The sequence below is a fragment of the Primulina tabacum genome, chromosome 13 (assembly GCF_025594145.1).
Source record: "Primulina tabacum isolate GXHZ01 chromosome 13, ASM2559414v2, whole genome shotgun sequence".
Lineage (NCBI taxonomy): Eukaryota > Viridiplantae > Streptophyta > Magnoliopsida > Lamiales > Gesneriaceae > Primulina > Primulina tabacum.
Genome location: NC_134562.1, coordinates 4,835,204 through 4,844,311, shown reverse-complemented (window position 1 = coordinate 4,844,311; position 9,108 = coordinate 4,835,204).

Genomic DNA, 9,108 nt, shown 5'->3' with positions numbered 1-9,108 from the left:
AGTAGTCAACCAAGATTCAAAGCTAGGATTGTCGTCAAAGGTTTCGGACAGAAACATGGGGTCGACTTTGATGAAATATTTTCACCTGTGGTGAAGATGACATCCATCCGGATTGTGCTAGGGTTAGCAGCAGAGCTCGATCTGGAGGTGGAACAAATGGATGTCAAGACCGCATTCCTTCATGAGTATTTGGAGGAATAAATCTACATGGAGCAACCAGAGGGGTTTGCAGAGAAGGGGAAAGAGGATCTCATGTGCAGATTAAAGAAGAATTTGTACGGTCTGAAGCAAGCACCAAGACAGTAGTACAAAAAGTTTGAATCGGTGATAACTCAACAGGGATTCAAGAAAACCACTGCAGACCATTGTGTGTTTGTCAAAGATACCTCTGATGATGATTTGATGGTGCTTCTGCTCTATGTAGATGACATGTTGATTGTTGGCAAAGATGCTTCTGAAATCAAAGGCCTAAAGAAGCAACTAAACAAGACTTTTTCTATAAAAGACTTGGGGCCAGCAAAAAGAATTATTGGCATAGAAATCCATCGAGACAGGTATGCCAAGAAGACCTGGTTGTCGCATGAAAAGTATATTGAGAAGGTACTTCAGAGATTCAACATGGACTAGGCCAAAGCGGTTGGATGTACTCTTGCCAACCACTTCAAGTTGAACTCAAAACAGAGTCCTATTACAGAGGATGTGGAAGAAGAAATGAAAGGTGTTCCATATGCTTCAACTGTTGGAAGACCGATGTATGCCATGGTATGTACTCGACCGGATTTAGCTCATTTAGTAGGTGTAGTGAGTAGATTTCCTTTCAAAACCGGGAAAAGAACATTGGGTTGCAGTAAAATGGATATTCAGATATCTACGGGGAACCTCTAAACATAGATTGAGTTTTGGGGGATCCAGATTTGAGTTTGTAGGCTCAACAGATGCAGATATGGCAGGAGATGTTGACTCCTGAAAATCAACATTAGGATACCTGATTACATTTGTAGGGAGAGCTGTGTCATGGCAGTCAAAATTGCAAAAGTGTGTAGCATTATCAACCATTGAAGCGGAGTTCATTGCAGCAACTGAGGCATGCAAGGAAATGTTATGGATGAAATGGTTTTTGGAGGAATTAAGTTTTGTGCAAGATCAATACAAGTTGTTCTGTGACAGTCAGAGTGCAATTCATCTTGGAAAGAATCCTTCAATGAGAGAATTTGCAAAGGTTTCTGAAATGAACGAAAGGGTAGCCCCTGAATCTATCAAGGCTTTCGTAGCTGAACCGGCTATAAAGATTCTCCCTGAAAGATTGGGATATTATGCTAAACCCAATAGTTTTACAAGAACTATGCTTATAGACATGCAAATGTCAAAGTTCTTCTAACCTAAATTCCCGTAAATAACACTGATTAGAGCATGCAATCCTATCATAAATTCTAAGTTCAAAATATTAACCCAAAACATTAAACTTCAAATACAACTTAAGGATTTACGATACCTGTCATGAGCATCGTCTCCGGGTTAGTCTCCGCAGCATGGAGAGCAAAAACTCTGCCTTGGGTAGGCAGATTCTTCTGTGGGCAATTCTTCAATATGTGGTCAGTACTACCACATTTGTAACATTTTCCCGAACCATACATACAAGGCCCAGCGTGACGACGTGAGCACCTGGCACAGACTGGATACTCCACTGTCCTCGGGACGGCTCGTCCCTGCTGTTGCTGTTGTGGCCCTCTGTTCCTGGGTGGACCGTGGAAAGGTCTCTTATTCTGATGCTGCGGCTGAGGGGGACGGTGTGGTGCCTGAAATGGTCGTTTACCCTGGCGATCGCGCTCAATATCCTGCTGGTCCTGCTCTGCAGCTAGAGCTCTGGAAACAACAACATCATAGGTAGTAGGGCCAGCCACCCTAACATCACGCCGTAAGATCGGCCGCAGACCATTCAGAAAATTCCTCAATTTAGCTCCAGCATCGTTAGCAATTAGGGGCACAAAATGACATCCCCTCTCGAACTTACTGATAAACTCCGTAACAGTCAAGTCCCCCTGCCTCAGGGTCATGAACTCCGTAGTCAGCCTCGAACGCACCTCCTCAGTAAAATATTTAGAATAGAATACCTCTGTGAAGCGCGTCCAACTCAAAGTAGTCAAATCTAAAGCCACTGATGCTCCCTCCCACCATAGGCGAGCGTCTCCTCCGAACAGATAGGTCGCACATCGAACCCTATCTCCATCTTCAAGCCCCATAAACTCGAATATAACCTCGAGTGACTTAATCCAGCCCTCGGCAGCCATAGGATCGGACGTCCCTAAGAATTCCTTTGGTCGCATCTTCATAAACCGCTCATAGATAGCCTCCGGTCCCGGCTGTCTGGCTCCCACTGCATTGTTCCCCGCAAACTGTGCGAAGAACTGAGTCATCCCAGCTAGCATCTGGGCATTCATGTCTTGTGGAGGAGGAGGTGGTAGATCTCTCTCCTCGTTCTCCCTTTGCCTCTGATCTTCGCCGTTCTCATGACGGCACTCATCATCACCTCTCGGGTGTCCAACACGGCGTCTAGGAGGCATGTTGTTCCATAATTATAATCCATACGTAACCAACATGCATAATTCCACTATTTTCTTTAAATTTAAGTAAACATTGCATAATTATAATCTTGACATAAAACAGTTCATGCAATCAGGATGTAAAAATATTTCATGCTTTAAAATAAATGCGTAATCGTAAAACTTACAGACCGAAGACGTGACTTCATTAGTTTCTTGCGAGCAGTAGTAGTACAACCCTTTACAAGATCATAGGCTCTGATACCAACTGTAAAGGCCCGTATTTCGTATTCATAATTTTGCGGAATTATTAAAATTTTTCTAAATAAATAATTATCTTGTCTTATTTTAAAGTTAAAATTATTTACATGTTTATTTTAATTAAATAAGACAAGATAATTATTTATTTAGAAAAATTTTAATAATTCCGCAAAATTATGAATACGAAATACGGGCCTTTACATAGTATCTACACATATTTCTAATTCAAATATCAAAACAAGGTTTTCAAGGTTTCCCAAAATAACCAAAAAGCAATACATATCAAAATAGCATCCAACTACTATCTCCAAAGTTTGGCATATTCCCTTCTCTCGCTTCGACAACTCAGGGATGATCAGCCTTTCTTACCTGTGCCTGAATCACATGAACATAACTGGAATGAGTATAAAACTCAGCAAATGGAATCAATACTAACAAGATACATATATGTCATTTTATTGAAAAACATAAAATGCATAGCCTCAACTTCATTTTCTTGAAAACATTATCCATCTCATTTCATAAACGTAGAATCATCATTAATATCATCCGTCAATAATCATAATACAACAATACATAGGGATGATATTCATTTCATTGATCAACTGAAGAATTGATAGTTCTTATAAGATAGTTCATTCATTGCTAACCCTCTTTCATAAAAACGAATCTTATAGGAGGGACACGTACCTCTGCATAAAATGCATCTTATAAGAGAGCACATGTTTTCATCGTTAATTGGCCAATTACATTGCGGATTTAGAATTGCCAGAGGAAACACCGCTACTATCACTATCAATCCAATCATTCAATCATATAAAACTTCATTCAAACATTTTATCGAACATCTTTGAAGCATCAAATAAAGTTTAACTCCTTTCATTCAAAAATGCATATAATTGCACTACCATATATACATATTTACATATATATATCATGAATGGAATTTGAAAGGAGTTAACATCATAAAATCGTCAAAACACATATATATAGGATCATGTGATGCATTGAATAAATGATTCCACTTACTACACTTGGAGAAATTGGTTTCCTAAATCTTGACGATGATCCTACAACAATAAACCCAAATAATAATCTTAAATGACCATTTAATCCAATACATCAATCACAACTATCATCCCCCAACTTCACCATCTACAATAACTCAAGAACAAGAAGAGAAACCACTTACCTTTGCACCTTTCACTAAAAAGATGAAGTTTCAACTCCGGATTGAAGATTAATTGCTTGAATGAATGAGAGAAGAAGAAGATGATGAAGAACCCTAGCCTTACACGATGGAGAAGAGAAAGGAAGAGAAGAGAAATGAGAAAAATGAGAGTCTCCTTTGATTTTATGCCTTAAATCACCAAAAACACGCTTTTACACTTTGCTGGGCGGCCGGGCGGACGTCGTTTACCGCCCTAGCGCAGACCTCTTGGCCAGAAACAAAAAAATTTCGAACTAGGCCCGCCCGGGCGGACATCTTTTTCCGCTCGGGCGCGGTCTGCGCACAGCTACGTCAAAGATTGCTTCCGAAACGTCTCTTCCCTTCATAATTAGGAAAAGTGGTAAATAGGAAAGTTGTAGCTCTATCTCTTGGCTTGCATCCCCAATTGGCCTCATGTATTTTGAAGGTCTGAGTAAAAAGTAATGCTAAATCTCCCAACATGTGTCACTGGAGGAACGACGAAACACACGACACATTTCGGGGCACTTTTGGCTTACCTTCCACAATGATTTGAACAAAACTCAAAATAAGAAAGTTATAGCTTTATATCTTATCTTTCTAATGAAAGTGGCCTCACCTAATTTGGATAAATATACAAAACATTATGCTAAAAACCACAACTACTGCCACAGTTTCATACCGTTTCAGCACTTCCATTACCTATTTGGCTAAGGATCAACTTTCTATTCTACCCATCCATTCTTTGTTTCATTCTATATCATTCAATACCATTCATATCATACTTGAAACCATAAACCATCACCATTACATGACATATCCCCAAACGATCATCATAATAAACAATAAAAGGAATAATGACCATACTTAATCATAATCATTGCCTTACATCATATGCATACGAATGTCTGGGCGTTACAATTCTCCCTTCCTTAAGAAATTTCGTCCCCGAAATTGCCATTACTGTGCGAATAACTCAGGATATCGCTGTTTCATTTCTTCCTCTGGTTCCCACGTTGCTTCTTCAACCAACTGATTACGCCAAAGAATCTTTATAATGCCGATCTTCTTATTCCTCAATACTTTAACCTTGCGATCTAAATTCTGGATTGGTACTTCTTGATAAGTCAAGTTTGGCATCAGATCCAATGGTTCATGTCTGAGAACATGGGAAGGGTTCGAGATGTACTTCCTTAGCATTGAGATGTGAAATACATTGTGGACTCTATCCAAGTCTGGCGGTAAGGCTAGACGATATGCTCTTTCTCCAATCCTGTCCAATATTTCAAATGGACCGATAAATCTTGGGCTCAGCTTTCCTTTCCTGCCAAATCTCATAATGCCTTTGAGAGGAGCTATTTTTATAAAAACATGATCTCCAACTCCAAAGGCCTTCTTCGGTTATCGGCATGACTTTTCTGTCTTGTTTGGGCCGTCTTCATTCTGTCCTGGATTAAAGTAATTACATCAGCTGTCTGTTGGACCAATTCTGGTCCTAACATCTTTCTTTCACCGATTTCATCCCAGTTCAACGGTGACCTACATTTCCTGCCGTACAATGCCTCGTATGGTGCCATGCCAATCGTTGCTTGATAACTATTGTTATACGTAAATTCAACAAGTGGCAATTTAGAATCCCAGCTACCAGGAAAATCAATTGTGCAGGCTCGTAGCATATCTTCAAGAACCTGAATCACGCTCTCTGACTGCCCCTCACTCTGAGGATGATATGATGTGCTAAAACCCAATCTGGTGCCCAAGGCTCTGTGCAAGCTCTTTCAGAATTCAGAATTAAACCTCGGGTCACGATCAGATACAATTGACACAGGAATACCATGAAGTCTCATAATCTCAGCTACATAGACTTCAGCATACTGGTTCATTGTAAACGTTGTCTTGACCGGAAGAAAATGAGCAGACTTGGTTAATCTATCAACAATCACCCAGATGGAGTTGTAACCCTTTGGTGTTCTTGGAAGTCCCGTTACGAAGTCCATAGTGATGTGCTCCCACTTCCACTGAGGTATTGGGAGGGATTGCAAAGTTCCAGCAGGTCTTTGATGCTCAATCTTTACTTGCTGACATGTTAGACATTCGGATATAAACTTTGCAATATCACTTTTCATACCTGGCCACCAGTATAGACGTCGGAGATCCTGATACATCTTGGTGCTACCTGGAAGTATCGAGTATGGCGCGGTACGAGCCTCTGTCAAAACATCCCATCGAATGTCATCACCACTGGGAACACATATCCGACCTCTAAACGTTAACAAATCATCAGTGTTCATCGCAAACTCTATATTTCCTTTCTCATCGGCTTTAGATTGCAATTTCATCAATTGATTGTCATTAGGTTGCTCCTGTCGTATCCTATCTGTCAACATAGGTCGAATAACCAAAGCTGAAAGTCTAGCGATGGTTCCTTGCTCTACCATAGCGATCTCGCTCCTCTGAAGATCCAATAACAACGGTTTCTGAATCAATGAACTCAAAGAAGAAGCTGACTTACGGCTCAAAGCATCTGCAACGACGTTTGCTTTACTTGGGTGGTAGCCAATGGTCACATCATAATCTTTAACAAGTTCTAACCACCTTCTCTGCCGCATATTGAGTTCTTTCTGTGAGAATAGATATTTCAAGCTCTTGTTGTCTGTGAAAACTTCACATTTCTCGCCATACAGATAGTGTCTCCATATTTTCAGTACGAATACCACAGCCGCTAATTCAAGATCGTGGGTGGGATAATTCTTCTCGTAGTCTTTCAATTGACGAGAAGCATAAGCGATTACTTTCCCATGCTGCATCAGTACAGCTCCAAGTTCCATCTTTGACGCATCAGTGTATACAATAAAATCTTCAGTGCCGCACGGAAGTGCTAGGATAGGGGCTGATGTCAACTTGTCTTTCAACACTTGAAATCCGTGTTGGCACTCGCTTGTCCACTCAAACTTCACTGCTTTCCTTGTCAAATTGGTTAATGACAGAGCTATTTTGGAGAAATTGGCAATAAAACGTCGATAATAGCCTGCCAAACCAAGAAAACTACGCACCTCGGAGACGGTCGTAGGAATAGGCCATTGTTTAATTGCTTCAATCTTCATGGGATCCACTGCAATGCCGTCTTTCGAAACAATATGGCCCAGAAATGATACTTACTCTAACCAGAATTCACACTTATTCAACTTTGCGTATAACTGCTTTTCCCTTAATAACTGCAATACAGTTCTGAGATGCTCGGCATAAAGTTCCCGAGTCTTAGAATAAATCAGGATATCGTCAATGAAAACGATAACAAAGCTATCCAGATATGGCTTGAAGACCCGGTTCATTAGATCCATGAAGACAGACGGAGTGTTCGTCAACCCGAATGACATGACTAAGAACTCATAATGGCCATACCTGGTTCTGAATGCAGTTTTAGGGACGTCACCTTCCCTAACTTTCAGCTGATAATAACCAGAACGCAGATCGATCTTTGAAAACACTGTCGCTCCCTGCAGCTGATCAAAGAGATCGTCAATCCTCGGTAATGGATATTTATTCTTGATTGTGACTTTATTGATCTCTCTGTAATCAATGCACAACCGCAAAGATTCATCTTCCTTTTTGACAAATAAAACCGGAGCTCCCCACGGAGAAGAACTCGGACGAATAAAGCCTTTGTCTAATAGATCCTGCAACTGATTCTTCAGCTCCTTCATTTCAGTCGGGGCCATTCGGTATGGAGCTTTCGAAATCGGAGCAGTACCTGGAACCACGTCAATCACAAACTCAACTTCACGCTCAGGTGGCAATCCAGGCACATCATCTGCAAATACGTCAGGAAAATCTCGAACTACCTCAATCTCACCCAACTTCATTGTCATCTCAGTATTCACATCTATTACAGTAGCTAAAAACCCCTGACACCCCTTTGATAACATTTCCTGAGCTTTCAAACAAGAAATATAAGGAGTTCCAAGCGAAATATCTGAACTTTGGAAAATCTCGCTATCATCATCTTTTGCAGGAAATCGCACTATCTTAGCCACACAGTCTATAACAGCACGATATGACGATAGCTAGTCCATTCCCAAAATAACATCAAACGCCACCATGGGAATAATAATAAGTTCAGCAAAATAGATTTTTTCATTCACTTGTACTGTACAACCTTTAAGAATACTAGAAGGCCATAATTCGTCTCCCGATGGCAACAAAATACTATAGTGGAGTGGTTCACAAGATGGAACAACATTCAAGGAGCGCAAGAAAATTTCAGACATAAAGGAATGCGTAGCACCAGTGTCAATCAATGTAATAGCGGCCTTGCCTGAAATTAAAATAGTACCTGATATAACAGAAGAATCAGGATTTGCGCCTTCTTTGGTCATTGCGAAGATTCTGCCTTGAACCCTATCATTCCCTTTCTCACCCTTTACTGGACAATTTTTGACGACATGTCCAACACCTCCACAACGAAAGCATCGATTACTTCCAACCAAACACTCACCTCTATGCATTTTGCCACATTTTGGACATACAAGTCGATCATACGTAGGTGGTGGCATAGGAGCTTTGGGTCGATGCTCCTCTTTCTCTTTGCCTCTGAACTTGCCCTTACCTTTCCATCCGGATCCTTGGCCCTTAGTAGAAAAATCTTGGCGCTTCAACTGTCTTTCTCTTTCAATTTCCTTCTTCTCCTGCTCAGCCATCCTTGTTTTTCAACAATCTCTTTATATGAAGTAGCTTTAGACATTCGAACATCTCTTTTAATTTCAGCCCTGACACCTCTAAGAAAATGCTCACCCTTTTCAATGTCATTACTTTCGAACTTGAGAATATATTCTTGCATTGACATATTTCCTTGCCTCAGTTCTAGAAATTCCTTCACTTTCTGACTTCGAACATCTCGTGGAAAATACTTGTCATAGAATAAATCTTTAAACTCCTGCCACTTTAGTGCCGAGACATTAACTGATATCTTGGTGGCGTCCCACCAAATCCTCGCCGTCTTGGTCAGTAGAAAAATGGCACAGCTGACTCGATCTTTATCGTCAAACTGCAGATAATCATAAATAGCCTCTACAGCTTTGACCCATTCCAAGGAAACCATGGGATCAGTGCTTCCCTCAA